This window comes from Hypanus sabinus, chromosome 11 (genome assembly GCF_030144855.1).
Source record: "Hypanus sabinus isolate sHypSab1 chromosome 11, sHypSab1.hap1, whole genome shotgun sequence".
Lineage (NCBI taxonomy): Eukaryota > Metazoa > Chordata > Chondrichthyes > Myliobatiformes > Dasyatidae > Hypanus > Hypanus sabinus.
Window position 1 is genome coordinate 68,696,800 of NC_082716.1, and position 20,694 is coordinate 68,717,493.

The window sequence follows — 20,694 nt, forward strand, 5'->3', positions numbered from 1 at the left end:
AGAAAGAAATTGTTGATGCTTCGGGTTGAAACTCTGCATCAGAACTGAGGGTGGAGAGGTGACATGGCCAGTATAAAGAGGAGGAGAGGGCAGTGGTGAAAACGGTGACCTGTGGACTGAGGAGTAGTGCAAGATTACAGGTAGGTTGCGCCAGTCATCAGAAAGGAGCTAAAGTGGGCTTGGAACCATGTGTCTCTGACAAATGGTGCAGCAGACTGAAGTGCTCTTATACCCAAATGATGTGGTCAAAGCTGTGGAATAATCACATCCAGTCCTGAATGGTAGTGGACAATTTAAAAAAAAATTGAGATGAGGAGAAACCAAGAATATTCTTTTTCTCCATATTGACAGAGCCCAGAATATCCGGAAAGATGAAGTTTAGCAGCTTCCAGCCATTATTCAGAAAGAGATGCCATCCATCTCAGCTTCCTCCTTCAGCAAAATTGAATTCACACTGCATAAAGGCAGCGAGTTCTGGGAAAGGGTTGACAACATCACAGCTCTAGGGTAGAAAACATGCTTCAGAACTCAGTGCACAAATAGCCAATATGGCCTAGGAGAGTGACAACAATGAAATCTTTGCATCCAAGCATAAAATTCCTTTGATCTGCAAGTGCACAAAAGCAGGACAAGTCCAATGCAAATAATTACTGTCTCCTCAGCCAGTAATTGTAAATGCTAAAAGTGTTGCACAAATCCTGTTGTTGTTTGGGACTCTGACGTGAGTAACTTTGCAACTCATTGGCTTATTACCCTCAATTACTAAACTTCAAAACCAGCCTCTTTAATGATGCAAAATGCTCAAAGTGGTCTTAAGCATTCCTGTTAAAACTAAATTCCATTGGGATCAAGGTGAAGCTCTCTCATGACTGGAGTTATATTTGACCAAAGGGAGTTTGTGGCTGGTGGAAGTCATTACACCTTTCTCGAGCTCTTCTGCAGGACCTCAGGACAATGTTCTAGGTTTAACTATCTTCAGGTGCCTCATCAATGACCATCCTTCCATCACAGGGTTAGAAATCTGGATATTTGCTAGGAAATGCATGATGCTCAATCTCATCTCTATCTATCAGAAAAGTGAATTGCATACAACTTGTGAACAATTTGCGTACAAATTGCGGGACTTGAGAAACTGAGTTACAGAGAAAGGTTGAATAGGTTAGGACTTTATTCCCTAGAGCGTGGAAGAATGAGGGGAGACTTGATAGAGGTATATAAAATTATGATGGGTATCGATAGAGTGAATGCAAGCAGGCTTTTTCCACTGAGGCCAGGGGAGAAAATAAAACAGACATGGGTTAAGGGTGAAGGGGGAAAAGTTTAAAGGGAACATTATGGGGGGCTTCTTCACACAGAGAGTGGTGGGAGTGTGGAATGAGCTGCCAGATGAAGTTGTAAATGCGGCTCACTTTTAACATTTGAGAAAAACTTGGACAGGTACATGGATGAGAGGTGTCTGGAGGGTTATGGGCCAGGTGCAGGTCAGTGGGACTAACAGAAAAGTGGTTCAGCACAGCCAAGAAGGGCCAAAAGGCCTGTTTCTGTGCAGTAATGTTCTATGGTTCTGCATGCAGTAAGCCTGGATAACTTTTAGTTATAGACTGATAAACAGAAAGCAACATTTGCAAAACACAAGTGTAGTGCCAAGATATTCTCCAAAAGGATGTAATCTAACCATCTCCCCTGATCAATGGCATTACCCTCACTGAAAGCAAACCACCAAAATGCTGTGGTCACCTCTGGCCAGAAACTCAACAGGACCAGCCATATGAATGTTGTGGAGAAAAGAGCACGTTGGATGCTGGATACCTCATATGAGACCATAAGACATCGGAGCAGAATTGCACTATTTGGCCCATCATTTGCTCTGCCATTCCAACGTTGCTGATTTATTATCCCTTTCAATTTCATTCTTCTGCCTTCTCCCTGTAACCTTTGATGCCCCGACTAATCAAGAACCAATCAACCTCTGCTTTAAATATACTCAATGACCTGGCCTCCAGGCCATCTATAGCAATGAATTCCATAGGTTCCCTACTCTCAGGTGAAAGAAATTCCTCCCTATCTCTGTTCTAAATGGACATCCTTCTATTCTGAGATCATGCCCTGGACTCACCGACTATAGCAAATATCACTTTCACTTTACATCTAGCAAACACCGTCTACAAGAAATGAGTGATGAACTGAAGGCTCCCTCTGTACTGCCTGGCAACAACAACAGCTTTCAAGGCTGATGCCATCTAGTACAATGCAATCTACCTGAATGGCATCCCATCCCTCATCATAAACATTCATTTTCTCTATCACAAGTTCACTCTGAGGCTGCAATGTGCACCATCTGCAATGTGTACCAACAACTCTCAGTTCCTCTTCAATTCACACAACATCCTGACCATGAAAATGCTTTTCCTTCATTGCTGAGTTAATATTTTGGAACCCCTGCTGAATATTACCGTAGGAGTGGTTTCAGCAGAGAAAAGAAAATGGATTAAAAAGGGAATTCAAGAGCACCTACCCAAATGAAATTGGGAGGAACTGATAAATGTTGGTCTTGCCAGTGACTTTTTTAATAAATAATAAACATACAATTATGAAAGCTGTAATAGAAACAGATAATCTTTTTCTGATTTGTTTTTGTTGTTCCTCTTCGGCTGTTGTGGCGCATTGGTGGCATTTTTTATGCCATTTCCTTAGCATTTGTCTGTTTGTTACGAGGCCAGGATGCTGCCTCAACACTCAACCCAGCACAGCTGGAAAGTGTGCAAGGAACTGGCTAGATTCGAACCCAGTACCATTGGCTTCCAAGTTCGGTGCTGATGCTGCTACACCACTGTCAGGCTTTTTTCTAATTTACCTGTATGAATTTCATAGTGGGAGCTCCGGAAGCTGCTACAGGTTTCACCAAATGCGAGGACTGAGGTGTTGTATGTTTGGCTGCAGTGAAGATGTGGGATGAGACAGTTTGTTTTGGGTGTGGTACAGGTGGCTGTATGTCCATCACTGCCCTCTGCTGTAGCGGTGTACCACAATGTGAGGTTACTCGGCTCCCACGTTACAAAGGCAGTGACACCGACTCCATCAGCTTGTATGTTCTGAGGGGGACAAGGGGCTTCAGGACAGGAGGAGAAAAAAGAACAAATGGGTCACTAATAAATGATAGAAATGCACTTTCAATGGTTCTTTCAATATCAAAGTCAGCAAGGAAAAAGTCAAATGTAGAAAATATCCTGGGAAGGCACGCAGTAACCAGCTTTCCGTTCAGAGACACAGAATCTTCAGAATATAATTTACCATTTTGTTTTTAAAACACAAGGGAAATGGTCTCACAGCAAGAGGGAAGAAGAGGGAAACATCTTCACTCTACAAATAGAAATTTATAACTACCTTTATAAGATGTTAAAAGCTGCATGGAAACCTTGAGAATAGTGCATCCTTTTTATTTTTTTAAAATCACATTAACATTAAGAACTAAAAGCAAACATAAACACAAAATTACCAGTGTGGCTCTCCTGGATCACAATTCTCAGAAAATGAAATATTATTGCACTAGATTAACATTTCCCATGCCTCATAAACGCCTTCAGATTTTTACCTGTTTCAGTTTCAAAAATAGAGGTATTTACACTCTGACAGTAACTGTCCACTGCCATTATAGTTATTGAATATGTCTGACTGCAGTGCAGGTCCACAAAGTCACAGCTCGTCTCTGTTGTGTTACACAGTGAAACATGTCCATCTTGTCCTTCTGCTGTTGTAATGTACCACAAGGCACCCTCAGCCTTCGCCCAGGTCACTGACGTACTCCTGGTGTCACAGTCCAGACTGGTGGAAGTGTGTTCGGGTGCACAAGGTGCTGCAAATTACAGAAACACAAAGGAATTATGACTGGGTAAGATATTGCAACTATGGTACTTTTTTTCTGAAGGAGATCCAGGTTATATTGCCAATCTTGACAAACAATCTTGAATACAGAGTTCTCAGATGACAGTCACCATGTATTTACAAAAAGAAAAACATGCCCTTTTAATACCATTACTATAGAAAAGTGAAAGTAAGAGAAAAATCAATACAATATTTCTGGACTTATTAAGTCTTTTGACATAGTTAAACAGCATGTTCACAGGCAGGGAACAGAGGACCATGTGCAGACAGATAAGATTAATTTAATTTGTCATGGTGGTTGGAGTAGAGCTGGTAGGCTTCAGGGCCCTTTCCTGCACAAAATCTGTCAATATTTCTATGTTTTCAATGAAAAGAAAGATTTGCATAGCAGAACATAGCAGAAATGTTAGATTGTTAATGTCAATCTAATTTAAATCTAGGTATCGAAGTGTCACTTAGAATAATTTGATACTACAAATCACAGATTTGCTAATAAAATTCTAGTCCCAATTAAGTGCATTGGAATATTTGTACATTGTAGAATGTACAGTGCATTGTGAATTAATATTTTTGTGGCAAACAGACCGTGCAGTTTAGAATTATGATGAATATAGAAGTAGAAAGACATACCAGTGATAAATTCAAACTGAGAGCTTTGTGAGGTGTCACACACACCATCCAGTGCTGTCACAGTTAAATTATACACCTGTCCACAGTGTAGGTTGGTTATCTGACATTCGGTATTGGCCGTCTCGCAGGAAACTGGGTGCCCATCACTCCCTTCTGCTGTTGCCGAGTAGGAGACTGCACCTTTAGTGTGGCTCCACAATACTGAAGCATCGTTTGTGTCACAGTCTAGATGGACATCCAGGTTCTGTGGGATGCAGGAAGCTAGAAGAGAACAAGGAGATCAAATGAGTAGCGGATGTACACCAGCAGCTAACTTGAGGGTCTGGCCTTGGTAATTGCTTGCAAAGATACAGAAGAGCATTTTCAGGAAAACAGAGTTTTTGCCAGATCAGAAATCAGTTAGTGTGACTGATGGAGAAATCAGTGATTCAGAAGTTGGACGACTCTGCAGTTACCTGTTCTCGTTGTGATGGAAGGGCTTTCAGCAGAGTCACAGGTGTCATCGTGCGCAAGGACTGTGACAGTGTAGGTCTCTCCGCAGGACAGGTCAGTGATGTCACACAGCGTGTCGTTGGCACTGCATTGCTGCACATCGCCTCCATCTGCAGTGGCAATGTATGATGATGCGCCTTCACTGAACTCCCAGGAGACCGACAGAAATCCAGCCTCACAGTGCGTGTAAGCGTTGACATTCTGGGGGACACACGGTACTGCAAGAAGGAAAACATAACCTGAACCTGTTGCACAAATATTCAGCCACATAACAGTAAGATGTAAAAGAGAATATCTGCAGAATTTTAATATACAGTTCTGACTAGAATTACCTGTTTTAACCGCCAGAGCCGAGCTTTGTGAGCTGTTACACCCCATGCGGACAGCCTGTACAGTTACATAGTAATACAGTCCACAATACACGTCGGAGACCTCACATTCAGTGCCTGTTGTATTGCAGGAGGCCCAGTGGCCATTGGTCCCTTGTGCTGTTACATGGTATGACTCTGAGCCATTGCTGGCATCCCAGAACACTGAGACAGTGTTGTTCTCGCAGTTGATGTGAGCTACCACGTTCTGTGGGATACAGGGTGCTGTAGAAACAATAATCATAGTTTTATACTCAAATTAGTAATTTATTATCAATGTATTCCTGTATAAATACAGATGTTTGTATGTCCATATCTTACAAACAAACAGGATTGTGAATTTGCATTTTATCTTTACATTAAAAGGTCTCAAATTGATAGTTGGGAATGAAAGGAAAATAACTGCATAATCAGTTTTTCAGAGCAGCAGTCAGCTTTTGATACGATTGATGATGAAGCCCATAATAATAACTAACTATAGTAATTGCGAATATATTTGATGTAGAGCCTTAACGATGACGTGCCATTTCGATTTATTCCTGCATTTTCTTAACGAGTGAAATAAAGAGGCTTTTGTTATGTTAAATAAAAAGGTTGTCATAAGTTTACCTGTCTCAATATTAAAAGCTGGACTTGGTAAACTGGTGCAATTCTCGTCCATCGCTAACACAGTCACATTGTATGTCTGGCCACATGGGAGGCCTGCGATCTCACAGTTTGCTTCTGTTGTATTGCATGAGTACTTGTCTCCTTCCATTCCTTCTGCCATAGCAGTGTAGTACACTGCCCCCTCACTCTCCTCCCACCAAACTGACGCTGTGTGTGTTGCACAGTCCAAGTGAGCACTTACATTCTGGGGACTGCAGGGAGCTGGGGAAGTCAAGCAAATAAAATAAGTAAAGGCAGTCAATTTGTATGTAAATTCCAGACATGGGTAAATATAAAATAATATTGAAAAAACTCCCACAATAAATTCTAAAAAGTCTTATAAAGCTACAAAATTCTTATAAAGCATCAAAAGCATCAATCCTAGCACGGATTGAGATTACAAACTGAATGAAAGAATATAAATGATTGCACAGAAATGCATGACAAGCAATCAAACATGCTGTAAGCTTGTTTCATACTGGTATATACTGTATCATTAATTAGTTACCTGCTTGAATTTCAACCGCAGAGCTCAGAGAATGGTTACAATTGCTGTCAGATGCTACAACATACACAGAATATAACTGGCCGCAGAGTAACAGGGGTATTCCACATGATGCTTCTGACGTTCCACATGACACGATGCTCCCATCAGCTCCTTCCGCAACGGCAGTGTACCACAGTGCTCCTTTACTGTGGTCCCACAGAACCAGCGCTGTATTGAGGTTACAATCCAGTTGTACTGTGACATTCTGTGGCTCACAAGGGACTGAAAATTAAAAAGGATGTCAGACAAGAGGATCAAAAAGACATGCAAGTGAATTACACTGGTACTTGTCACTAGTGCAAAGTGAATGGGGATTAAAACAAATCTGATGTACATGTAATTGCACATGTAATCTCCTTAAAAGTGGAGCTGATCTATTTCTCTATCATAATAGCCGTAAGAAGTGATTGTCTTATTGGCATCCTGAGCATCAGAACAGACTATAGAAGTTCCTGATGTGCTTGAAAATGTGTTATTTTAAGATAATAAACAGGGATTACCAATTGCCAAGATGAACTAGCCATCGCTGCAGATGATGCATACAGATATGGGGGTGGGGGGGATAAAGAGAGGGGCGTCTTTAATCCCTTAAGGGCAAACCTCCATGCCAAATAAATGAGTATTTGCATCTGGCGCAAAGAATGTGGCAATCTAGATGTCAGTTATGAACAAAGTTAAAGCCTTCAGAAAATATTTCAGAAGTCCAAGTGCATCTAATTTTAGCATATAGGTTGAGCACCGCTTATTCAAAATATTTGGAGCCCGAAAGGGTTTGGACTTCATATTTTGCAATATCTGCATCAATGGGACACAAGACTAGGCAAGAAATCCATTTACATTGTATATGCTGCTTATACATGCACCCTGGAAGAAGTTTTGCATGATAAAATAAGTTTGTATTGGTACATGGATGGCAGGGTTATAGAGGACTATGGTCTGGGTGCAGGTTGATGGGACTAGGCAGTTTAAAAGGTTCTGCATGGACTAGATGGGTCAAAGGTCCTGTTTCTATACTGTAGTTTCCTATGAATCTAATCTGTTTTAAATAATTTTGTGCATGAAACAATAATGTGTACATTGAACAATCAGAAAGGCAAGCTATCAATACCATAGCTGCCTAGGCGTACAGTCAGTGTGTTTGGCATCACCATCATTTCTGACTCTGAATTTATGTGCTACCTGTAAACAGACTTTGTCTTACACTTGCTCATCACACATATATACTGATGCAGCCGTTCAGTGTGTTTGATTTTCATCAGTGGGGATCTTGGCAAACTCATCAATGAGTTTGTTGCTTCATGATCAACAGATGCTTTAAGACCAAAATCTTTAAAAATTTAATGCTGCGCCTTTTCTTAAATCTGTGCAACCAGCCTGCTAAATATTTACAACTACCTTTGTTTCAGTTCATCATGATAGACCTTTGCTTGTTTCATGATCAGCATACATTATGTTCACTCCATCCACTCTTTCAATACACAATCGAGATCTTCATTTTCTGCTTTATGCAGAGTTTTTTGATTTTTCATTAACTTCTGTCCATTATGTATCCGAGGACAGTTCATGTGCCTGGGAATGTTCCCAGCACCTTGTGGAATTTTCTATTTGTGACATCATGTCAGCACTCAAAGAAATTTCAGATTTCAGAGGCTTTCAGGTTTTGGTATTTCAGATAAGGGGTGCTCAACCTATATGAGGATCCTCTAGCTTGAAGATTTAGCTGTATCTTTTGCATACCAGCTTTTACTGGACACAAGGGAGATGTATCACGCAGTGGGTTTATAAGTAATACTTTTCCCTATTCCGTGTGTAGGTATTAATAAAGGATCACCTGTTTCAGACACCTGCCTCCAACATCCACTCTATAAGATCGAATAGTCTTGTTCGATCCTTGCTGGAACAGATAATTGCTGGAATATTGTGGCCTTTAAACTTTGATACACAGAAACTTTGATTTGCCTTCTGCAATGCGGACAAAATGCTTCTGAAGCTACAAACAATGTATGACCTTGACTTTGCCAGGTCAGAGACACCAACAACAAAAAGACTAAGAAGGACAATAATAACTTCATCCAAAATCCATTTATCAAGAGAGTAATTAACATGAAGAAAGCAATGATTTGTGCATATTCTCTGCAGGATACAAGGGTTCCCATGCTAATAGGTTACATCAAATTGAAAGATACCTGAATGTACGTTCACCACTGCAGTCTGGGGCCTCCTGCAGATGTCATCTGTTGCTAGAACTGAGATTGTATAATATTCACCACACTGCAGGTCCTGGATTTGAGCCCTTGTATCACTCGTGTTGAATAAAGCCGTAACTCTTTGACTATCTCGAACAGTCACAGTGTATAACTTTGCTCCAGCAGTCTCATCCCACCAGAAGGATATTGTGTTCAAGTCACAATTGAGCTCAGCCGTTAGATTCTCAGGAATACAGGGTGCTATTTAGAAAGCAGAGAGGAATATTTATTATTATGCAATTGTATAAACAAACAAGGTAAAACTATTTCCTCAGTAGATGTAACTAAATGATTAATTACTTTACCAGTTTGAATTTGGACGGAAGTACTCGAAATGCCATGCCGGCCGTAACTCAGTGTCGTTACGGTTATGTTATAGGACTGTCCGCAGTGTAAATCCAGCATTTCATGGCGTGTCTCTGTGGTGTTGTGTGGGTGTATATGACCATCACTTCCCTCAGCAGTTACATCGAATGAGTTTGCTGCATTAGCCCTACCCCACGACACCACCACTCTATTGGAGTTACAATCCACTTTGGCAACAATTTCATCCGGGGCGCATGATGCTGGAGGAAAGGAAATACAAACAGTAAAAGTGACTGGAGAAAAATATGTAAAATCATTCCTTTCTACTATCAGTCCTGCTATTTAAGATGATTTACAGAACCTCAAAACATATCAGGCTGCTGTTTATTGATTACATGTTGATAGATTTCAACACTACCATTTCCTTAGTCCTAAACATCAAGCTTTGAAGTCCGGACCCCTGCATCTCCCTCTGCAGTTGGCTCTCGAGTTCCTTATCAGGAAACCACAGGCATTGCTGATCAGTAGTATTATCTCCTCAATGACAATCAACACAGCAACACCTCAACAATGAATGCTTAGCTCATGGCTCTACTCTTTCCACATTCATAACTGTATGGCTAAGCACAGCTCAAATGCCATTTATAAATTTGCTAATATCACCACTGTTCTTGATGGAATCTCACTTGTCACCAAGGAGGCAAATAGGAAATAGATAGATCGGCTGGTTGTGTGGTGTCATAACAACAACCTCACACTCAATGTCACAAAGACCAAGTAACTGATTGTGCTCCTCAGGATGGGGAGTTTGGGAGAACATATACTGGTTCTCATTGAAGGAGCAGCTGTGAAGAGGGTGAGTAGATCATGTCCCTGAATGTTGACATCTCAGAGGATCCATCCTGGGCCCAACACATCGATGCAATCACAAAGGAAGCATGACCGTGGTCTACTGAATTGGACATTTGAAGAGATTCAATTTGTTGCCAAAGACTTTTGTAAATGCCTGTAGATGTATAGTGGAGAGCATTCTGACTAGTTGCTTCACAGTATGGACATTACAATGCACAGGATCACAACAGGCTGCAGGGAGTTGTAGACTGGGCCAGCTCCACCATGGGCACAAGACTCCCCACTATTGAGGTCACTTTTAAGAGGTGGTACCTCAAGAAGGTAGCATTCATCACCAGGGACCCTCTTCACGTTGGACATGCCCTCTTCTCCTTACGACCATTGGGGAGGCAGTGCAGACACCTGAAAAGCCACACTCAGACTCAGAGACAGCTTCTTGCTATCACCATCAGATCTCAGAATGGCCCATGAACCCATCAACACTCCTCTGTAATCCTTTAGTGTTGCACTATTTAACTTTGTAATTTACAGTAATTTTTCTGTCTTTGCACTGCACTGCTTCTGCAAAACAACAAATTTCACATCACATATATTTGTGACAGTAAATCCATTTCTGACTTTGATCCACTCTGGCTCTACAGCATTAGGGCCGCCAACTGCCGGTTTAAATGCTCAATCTCTGTCAAGTCAAGTCAAGTCACTTCTTATTGTCGTTTCAGCCATAACTGCTGGTACAGAGCGTAGTAAAAATGAGACAACGTTTTTTCAGGACCATGGTGTTACATGACACAGTACAAAAACTAGACTGAGCTATGTAAAAAACAACACAGAGAAAAAAAACCACACAACAACTACACTAAGACCTACCCAGGACTGCATAAGGTGCACAAAACACAAATCAGGCATTACAATAAATAATAAACAAGAGAATAGGGCAAGTTGTCAGTCCAGGCTTTGGGTATTGAGGAGTCTGATAGCTTGGGGGAAGAAACTGTTACATAGTCTGGTCGTGAGAGCCCTGAATGTGGGATATTTGAATCAATAATGCTAGATATGCATACATTATCTTTATCTTTAGGTCACGGTAAGATTTCAGTGCGTGTAGTGAAGTTGCTATGTTCCAGCTGGTTTATGAAATCAGTGAACCATAGAGCTGCAAACCCAGATAGGGCCGCTGTGGAACTCTGGCTAAGACAGTGCTCTGGAGAAGAGGTGGACAAATGTTTATTTATGTTGGCAGGACAGACATTCTGTATACCAGATTAGTTTTGGCTCCAATCTTTACAGCGCACTTCAAGATAATTGGATGAGTTCCATGATACTGCTGGAAGATAGAGTGCTTTGTAAATCCTTTTAATTTCACTGTTAGTTGACCCAAGTAAAACAGCACCTAAATGTTTCATCACTTGCATGCTTTTCACATGTCCTGAGGATATTATTTGTTCCTTAAGTTTGTAATAGTGGGGGATAAGCTCCCACTACCTACTCAATGCTCCCAAAGGCATGCATCACAAATAGCCTCCGTCAACCAGGTCCAGCCCCTGGCCTTCACTTGTGGCTTAGTTACTAAGCCCAGCAGAACCATTTCTACTGACAGGAGAAGGGACAAAGGTGGGCTACTGGCACCTTAAAACTAGTCATTTGGGTAAATGAGGCTCGCCAGCTGTGGTTAGCGACTAATCTAGGAGAAGAAAACCTCTGATCTCAAACCTCTGCTGTTTTGCAGCTATACCCACTGATTGGGGAGTCTTTGGGAGTAATCCCTGAGGAAAATTCTGGAGCTGGAGTCCCGAAGGCAGTCCTAAGTTGAACTCAATGCTGGCTGGCAACTCTTGTGATGCCACTGGTCTTTGTCATTCCTTTGGACTCAACAGTTGTGTAGAGAGGGGGAGCCTCCTACATGGGTAGGCTTGTGTATCACATAGACACCTGAGATGCAACATCCATGGTTGACCCCAACCAATGGAGGGCCTCAAAGAAGATACTATCATTCAGACTTATGTCCACTGTAACAGACACAAAAAGGAGGCCCCTAGAATTCACCAACCGGCCACCTGGTAGTCCTCTTGGGCCATTTGATCCAGTTTTCTGCTTTATGCCCATGATTCCAGCCACAAAGAGGAAGTCCATGGGAAGCAACAGGCCTGAAGGAATATAGATTTCTGAGGCCCTTACCTTTCTAGAAAGGGTTGGGAAATAGCCAGGATGGCAGAAAGACTGAGCTTAGATTTTCAGGTCCTCAGGTCAGAGAAGTAGTCCTGCTCTGACAATCCCTACAAATATTAGAGATTTCTCTGTTGGGATCCAATTTAATTGGACAATAGGTCAGAATGAGCTTGGTGCTCACTTTACTCAGTTCACTCCAGTAATGGCAGTCACAATTATTTGCAAATTATTAAATCCAAATTAATACTTTGGCTTGGTTTCACATCAAAAATTTAAGTGTAGCCCATGTAGAATAACCAAAGGTCAGCCAACCTGGCAATATGAATACAGTATTCAGCTGTTTTCCACTCTCTTCAGGTTATTAGCTGCCTGCTGTCATGTAATCCCAAATGATAGTTTAATAAGAGTGAGAGATCCTTGTCCACGAGCTGTACTTCCAGTGAGACCAGTGTGATCTTTGTCTATTCTGGTCAGTAGTTCTTTGAGCATTTCTTGGAGAAGCTGCCCTGACTACAATTCACCTTTAACTATGAGCACTGTAGTCACCTTGCCAACTTATGCTACTCTCAAGAGTTATTGTGAGTAAACTGAATGAACATCAAACTTATCTCTCGATCTTGAAGATACTCCTGAGTAGATGAGAAGTTTTATATAAAGGGGAATATTTTATTTTTATATCACCTGTTTGAATTCCGTAGTGGGAGCTCCGGAGGCTGCTGCAGGTTTCACCCATTGCGAGGACAGAGATGTGGTATGTTTGGCTGCAGTGAAGATCTGGGATGAGACAGTTTGCTTCGGGTGTGGTACAGGTGGCTGTGTGCCCATCGCTGCCCTCTGCCGTAGCGGTGTACCACAATGTGAGGTTACTCGGCTCCCACGTTACAAAGGCAGTGACACCAGCACCATCAGCGAGTACGTTCTGAGGAGGACAAGGGGCTTCAGGACAGGAGGAGAGATAAATAACATTATGAATTAGTGATATCAGTGTGGTGTTTCAATGGTAAAAATACAACATTGGGATAGAAGTGAACCAGTCAGCCTCTTGAGTCTATTCTGCTGATTAGTTGGATCTTGTCAATCATTGAATGATTTAGAAAAGCAAATACTGCAGTTGCTAGGAAACTGAAATAAAATGCTGGAAATAGACATCATCAGTGTAGTTAAAAACAGAGGTGATTAGTGAACTCACAAAGTAATTAGCCAAGGAGAGACCTGCATCGCATTGCTGCTACTAGATTCCTATTCAGAGTCACTCAAGTCATTGAAGACTGTAATTTATGTTTGGGCCATTCAGAAAATCATTGGCTCAGTCAGGAAATATACATATCAAAACACATTGGCCTTCATACTGCTTGTCAATATTCTAAATCAATTGTCCAATTGGATCTGTGATTTGGACAAACATTAGTGGACAGGAAGTTGTCTTTCATGTTCTTCCAACTAATATGAATGAAAGAAATTTGGTGTTCATTTTGTAATTATTTAATTTATTCCTCTCAATGTTAAAGCAGATAAGCTGATTATTGCCACACTACTGCTGTGGCATCTTACCATGTACACATTGACAGTCAAGATTCCCACATTGCACTCCATGAGAATGTGTTGGTTTATTCTGAAATGGCACAATATAGTTGCAAATTGTTTGAAAATTGGACATTGATATCTTTCTCAAGCCTTTTCATAATTTTCATTTCACTTAAGGTTTTTGTTATTCAATTCCTTCAATTCTCACAACAGACGATGATTTGGATTCCCATCTTGTGGAACTGATTGTCTGGCTGTTTTACAACTTTACATAATATCACACTGGCAGAAGGATTCATAAGGTGATGGAAGCCAACTGCTTTACAGAAGCTCCCTATTTCACTGGCCTTTAACAAGCTTGTGCAAAAGAATTCAAGCAATGCCCTACTCTTCAAATGTGAACAGAATGCAAAATGAAATGGGAATTTGAAAAATTATATTTAAATTTCATGTCCATATCTTGTCTAGCTAGTAATTGTTGCAGGCGGGTGTGAGTTGGTTCACTTGTGAGTGATGCAAATGCAATTGAGCTTTGTGTGGTTGATCAATCAACATCCCGCGTTATGATGGCATAAAGTAATTGATAAAGCTTCTAATGCTTTGCCTATCAACACACATAAAATGTTGGTGGAACACAGCAGGTCAAACAACATCTTTGGAAAGGAATTTCAGCACAAAATTGTTTACAAACAAGAGAAAACCTGCAGATGCTGGAAATTCAAGGAACACACAAAAAAAAGGGGGAAGGAGCACCTGTGGGAGGCACTGGGCAGACAGGGAGTTAAGGCGAGAGAGGGAAAGGGGATGGGCGATGGTGAATGAGAAGGGGGGTGGGCTGTGGGGCATTGCTGTAAGTTTGAGAGATCAATGTTCATGCCTAATTGCCTCCCTTTGGTGCTCCTCCCTCCTTTTCTTTCTTCCATGGCCTTCTGTCTCTTTCACCTATCAACTTCCCAGCTCTCTATTCACTACTCCTCCTCCTGGTTTCACCTATCACCTTGTGTTTCTCCCTCCCCTCCCTCCACCTTTTAAGTCTACTCCTTGGCTTTTTTTCTCCAGTCCTGCTGAAGGGTCTCAGCTCGAAATGTCGACTGTACTGTTTTTCGTAGATGTCAATTGTCTATTCCCTTCCGTAGTTGCTACTTGAGTTCTGCCAGAGTGTTGAGTGTGTTGTTCTGGCTTTCCAGCGTCAACAGAAAATCTAGCATTGATAATGCTGTGCCGAGGGTTGTGGTGTCCAGTGGCTGAGATGCCTGACCTCTAGGAAGTTCCTGGAATCACAACCTCAGGAAGATTTTTAAAGATAAAAGATTTAAGGATAAGATTGCAATGTAACAAACTCTACAAATACCTCATAGACATATAAAGTTAACCTCTAGCTTCTGACTAAATTTGGAGCTATTATAAATTGCCACTCATATCTGATCTGAGGAGTTTTAAGGCAATTCCATGTTTATATTGATTGCCCCGAGCTTTTGTTTTGTTGCAAGAACAGCCCTGCGATATCCCAACCTCAGTGCTATTCTAAATCTCAGAAAGGTATTTCCAACTGTAGCCTTTCTCTCAAAAATCTTCAGAAAATCTCACCTGTTTTGGTTTCAACAATGGCACTTATACTCTGACAGTAACCATGCATTGCTGTTACAGTTACGAAATATGTCTGACTGCAGTGCAGATCCACAAAGTCACAGCTCGTCTTTGTTGTGTTACACAGTGAAACGTGTCCATCTTGTCCTTCTGCTGTTGTAATGTACCACAAGGCACCCTCAGCCTTCGACCAGGTCACTGACGTACTCTTGGTGTCACAGTCCAGACTGATGGAAATGTATTTGACTACACAAGGGGCTGCAAAGAACAGAAACACAAACTGATTAAGATAAGTGAAGGAATAGATGCAGTGCAAATACACACAATCAGAAGTTATGGTGAATACTGTGGGGCTCTTGAAAAATGCTGTTGGAACTAATCAAACAGTCAAAAAAGAAAATCTAAACTGTTTTCAAAGAAGGAGGCCCTCTAAATGAAAATAAATAGTTTTCTAACATGGAAAATTAACCCCAGTATTATTAAAGATTAATTAAAAATCTCTGCAAAAACATATTGAATTAAAATTACAGTGGAATTTGTCATGTAATGTTAGCCTTCTCTATTGTGAGTTGTACTGTGGGGTGTTGTTTGGAGTTCTTATAGTTGTTACTGCTGGACAATTTATGTTCTCCATGGCAGAAGAACAATCAAAGGTTGCAGAATATTCATTGTCCTAAACTTTAACAGTACCAATAGAGTTACATTAATCAATCAATGACTGTGTTGGTTGAATATTTGTCACATAAAAATTGAACTTCAAGATATTATGTGTTATTGTATTAACCATGAGTGAGAGCAAGGTTTTCCTTTGTGAGCTCCAAACCTTATTCATAATTTAAAAAATTACTTACAGGAATAAACTTTTGAATGCTTTTTCATTCCTAGATCCATAGTCAATACTTTCAGTATTGTTCTATTACATTTCATAAAACCAATAGAACTGTTACCAGTCATGTGGCCCCCTGGGGTGATACATTACTAAAATAATTGAGGTCCTTCCTCACCCAACCCAGCCCCTCCACCTCCAATAATGGAAGAACCCGATAAAGTGATGCTTCCCCATTGAGCCCATGTGGTGTCTGCACCAAACGTCAGTGTATCCCTCAGCACGTATTCCCGTAGCCTATAATGAGCCAGTCGGCAGCATCCCTCTATGGACAGACCAACACGTTTTGGACGGATTGCAAAGATTGCCCAGTTTACGGCTAGGCTTGGCCCAGCGGGGAGAAAGCAACACGAGTTTGGAGATCCCAATCACACCGAGAGGTTGGCTGCTTGAGTCAGGGTGGATCAATAGTGAAATCGTGAAGGGGACGGACGGTCAACAAGTTGAGAGGAAGTTGATGGATGTTTCTAGGAGAGAGCTGGGAAGTCTAATGGGCATTTAGGGGTAGGGACACAAAAGATCAGATCAGTATGTGGAGGGAGGCAAATTCAGTAGAGTGGGAAGGAGTGAGTAGATTCAGGAAACCAGGTGCCCAAAACAGTTGTGTCCCACTGCCAGTTTAAGAAGCCCTGCATAAAATTGCCATGCTTGCTTGCCTAATTGAATCTAGGTTGGGCTGAGGTAGCTAAAAAAACACGTGTGCTTTTCAACCACAAGCACTAATTTTTCCCAGCCGTGCTCTTATCAAGTGTTGCATGCAGAGTGATGTCATTACATTTATCAAATATGACAAGTTCAATCTGTGACTGAAAGTGCCTGTTCAAATTCCCAGAGTGGCATGATTGGACCATCATAACAGGATTGCATGCATGGATTTGTATACATTGAAAAAAGAACACTGCACAGCTCAGAGAAAAAGATCTAATTTCTTGGTGTAAAAGAATTTGGCAGCGAAAATTCCAGCCATTCAGAATATAGACTGATGTTTTGTTTGCTGAGCTATCCAACCTGAAGAGCAGGTGAAGCACTTGAGGCTATTTTTTAATATACTTACAATACTGTACAAAAGTCTTTGGTCTGCACCCATACCACACCCCACCCCAGCACTCTTTCTCTGCCACCTGTCCCTCAGCCCTCCCCCGGTGCACCACCCTCGCCATTCCCAACATCCTTTGCTCCCGCCAGATTTACAAACTTGCTTTCCGCTCCACGTTGACAAATGCAGTATTGTGCAAAAGCCTTAAGCACCCTGGTTATAAATATGTGCCTAAGACTTTTGCACAGTACTGTATGTTGGAAGAATAAACTTGAACAAGCGATGCCACAATGGGAGAGGCCACAATGGGAGAGGGGTTTGATCAACTCTGCAATAGTTCTCCATTTCAAACATGGTAATACATTTTAACTTCCTATTTGAACACCTATAGACATATACTTCATTTGAAATACAAAAGGGAATGTGTTTGTAGACCCACCAAGAATTAATCTGCATCGCAGCTGATTCTAGTGCTGACCTTTACAACGCTATTTGAGGACAATGCCTGTGCAGAAATTTAGCGTGAGTCAGCCAAGTATTGCATTATACAATTTAGAAAAGGCACAAAACAGGAGCAAAAGAATGTGGAAAAGCATGTTCCTGAGGGAATAGATGGTTAAAATGAAAGGTTTTGGAGACTTCAGAGGGCAGAAAGGTTGTCAGAACAGCCCAGAAAATGGGTGTACACTGGCCAAAGTGCAAAGGCACTGGGAAATGAAATCAAGTGTCTGGAATTGCATGGCACAGTCCCAGTGGGAGTGAAGGAACATAGAACGTAACAGCACAGTGTCGTGCTGACATCTTAACCTACTTTAAGATCTACTTTAACCTACTTTAAGATCAGTCTAACCCTATCTTTTTTCACAGTCCTCCATTTTTCTATCATTCATGTGCCTATCTAAGAGTTTCTTAAATGCCCCTAATGTACTTGCCTCAATACCCTCCCCTGTCAGAGCATTTTTAAGCACTCTTTGTGTAAACTTACCCTGACATTCCCCCTTTACTTTTTGAATCAGCGCACAGACAGACTATAGAAATCTGTTAAAGCTGTAGCTAAACACAGTAGAGGTTAGAAATCAGGAAACAGATCTTAACAGGAAGCTGGTCTTGAAGTAAGAAGACCACAAAACTTCAACACATTACCAAATTATCTGCTCATGTCTTAACAAGAGCACTACATGGACTTAAACTTAAAAAAGCGAAGTCCTACAATTTTCATGCAGTGTGAAATCTTCAATTACATTAACTTTGTGGATAGGTTGGGGTAGGTTTTAAATCACCATATTCCAGAGAAGATGCCTACCAGTTTCAAATTCGTACTGCGAGCTTTGTGAGGTGTCACACACACCGTCCAGTGCTGTCACAGTTAAATTATACACCTGTCCACAGTGTAGGTTGGTTATCTGACATTCGGTATTGGCCGTCTCGCAGGAAACTGGGTGCCCATCACTTCCTTCCACTGTTGCCGAGTAGGAGACTGCACCTTTAGTGTGGCTCCACAATACTGAAGCATCATTTGTGTCACAGTCTAGATGGACATCCAGGTTCTGTGGGATGCAGGAAACTAGAAAAGGCAAACAAGAGATGAAGAGCAGTTGTTGAGCAGCTGGTAAATTTATGAGTTGTTTATTTAAGTACTACCATTCGATTAGTACCACTAACACGAGAAAATCTGCAGGTGCTGGAAATCCAAGCGAAACTCACAAAATGCCAGAGAAACTCAGCAGGCCAGGCAGCATCTATGGAAAAGAGTAAACAGTCAATGTTTTGGGCTGAGACCCTTCAAGAGGACTGGGTAAAAAGATGAGAAGTCAGAGTAAGAAGGTGGGAGAGTGGGGGAAGAAGTACAAGGTGGTAGGTGATAGGTGAAACCAGGAAAGGGGGAGGGTGAAGTAAAGAGCTGGGAAGTTGATTAGTGAGAGAGATAAAGGGCTGGAGAAAGGGGAATCTAAAAGGAAAGGACAGAAGATCATGGAAGAAAGGGAAGGGGGAGGAGCACCTGAGGGAGATGATGGGCGTAATTACTACCTCTACTTAATTACTACCATTTTTGGTGGGAGCGCATCCAGTGTATTGTGTATAAATGTTGTTCTTTACTAAAGAAAGAACAATTGTCATTGAAGGACTACAGTGAAGGTTCAATAGATTGACTCCTCAATTGCAGGCTGGATAAATGAGGAGAGATTTGAGTTGACTTGGCCTGTGTTCTCAGGAGTTTAAAGGGATGAAGAGAGATCACACTGAAACTTTCACTAAGCTGAATGCAGAGAAGGTGTTTACTAGAATTAGAAGATTTACTAGATTTATTAGAAGACAGAAACTAGAATCTGATCTTACCATGTCAGAACAAATGACAGGATGTTTAGGACTGGGTAAAAAGAGCTTTCTCCGTGCAGAATTTTCTCCCCAAGAGAGCAGTGAAGCAGTGGAAACAATGTTTGAGAGATTTCTGGATGTTAAGAAAATTGAAGATAGTGCAGGAATTGCATTGAAATGGATCAATGATGAGCAACGTCAGAGGGTCAGATGTCCTACAGCTGCTACTTTTTGGGTTCTTATTTGAACTTCACTTGTCTGTAAGTTTTGCTGGCTAACTGTGCTTTGGCCAGTGGAGAAATCAGTTAGTGTGACTGATGGAGAAATCAGTGATTCAGAAGTTGGACGACTCTGCAGTTACCTGTTCTCGTTGTGATGGAAGGGCTTTCAGCAGAGTCACAGGTGTCATCGTGCGCAAGGACTGTGACAGTGTAGGTCTCTCCGCAGGACAGGTCAGTGATGTCACACAGCGTGTCGTTGGCACTGCATTGCTGCACGTTGCCTCCGTTTGCAGTGGCAATGTATGATGATGCGCCTTCACTGAACTCCCAGGAGACCGACAGAAATCCAGCCTCACAGTGCGTGTAAGCGTTGACATTCTGGGGGACACATGGTACTGCAAGAAGGAAAACATAACCTGAACCTGTTGCACAAATATTCAGCCACATAACAGTAAGATGTAAAAGAGAATATCTGCAGAATTTTAATATACAGTTCTGACTAGAATTACCTGTTTTAACCGCCAGAGCCGAGCTTTGTGAGCTGTTACACCCCATGCGGACAGCCTGTACAGTTACATAGTAATACAGTCCACAATACATGTCGGAGACCTCACATTCAGTGCCTGTTGTATTGCAGGAGGCCCAGTGGCCATTGGTCCCTTGTGCTGTTACATGGTATGACTCTGAGCCATTGCTGGCATCCCAGAACACTGAGACAGTGTTGTTCTCGCAGTTGATGTGAGCTACCACGTTCTGTGGGATACAGGGTGCTGTACAATGGAGAAAGGATAAATTAAAATACATCACAATACGGATTTGAAATGAGTAATGCAATAGAGGTTTCAACTTGATTAGAGCCTGTTAAGATCAACAGCTGAATAGTAGAGTTTATGGTACAGATTTACTAGCAATTATCAATAAACAAATGCAAGTTAAAATTCATGATGCACAGTCAATACTAATTCATACTTAGGGTTTTAGTAACCA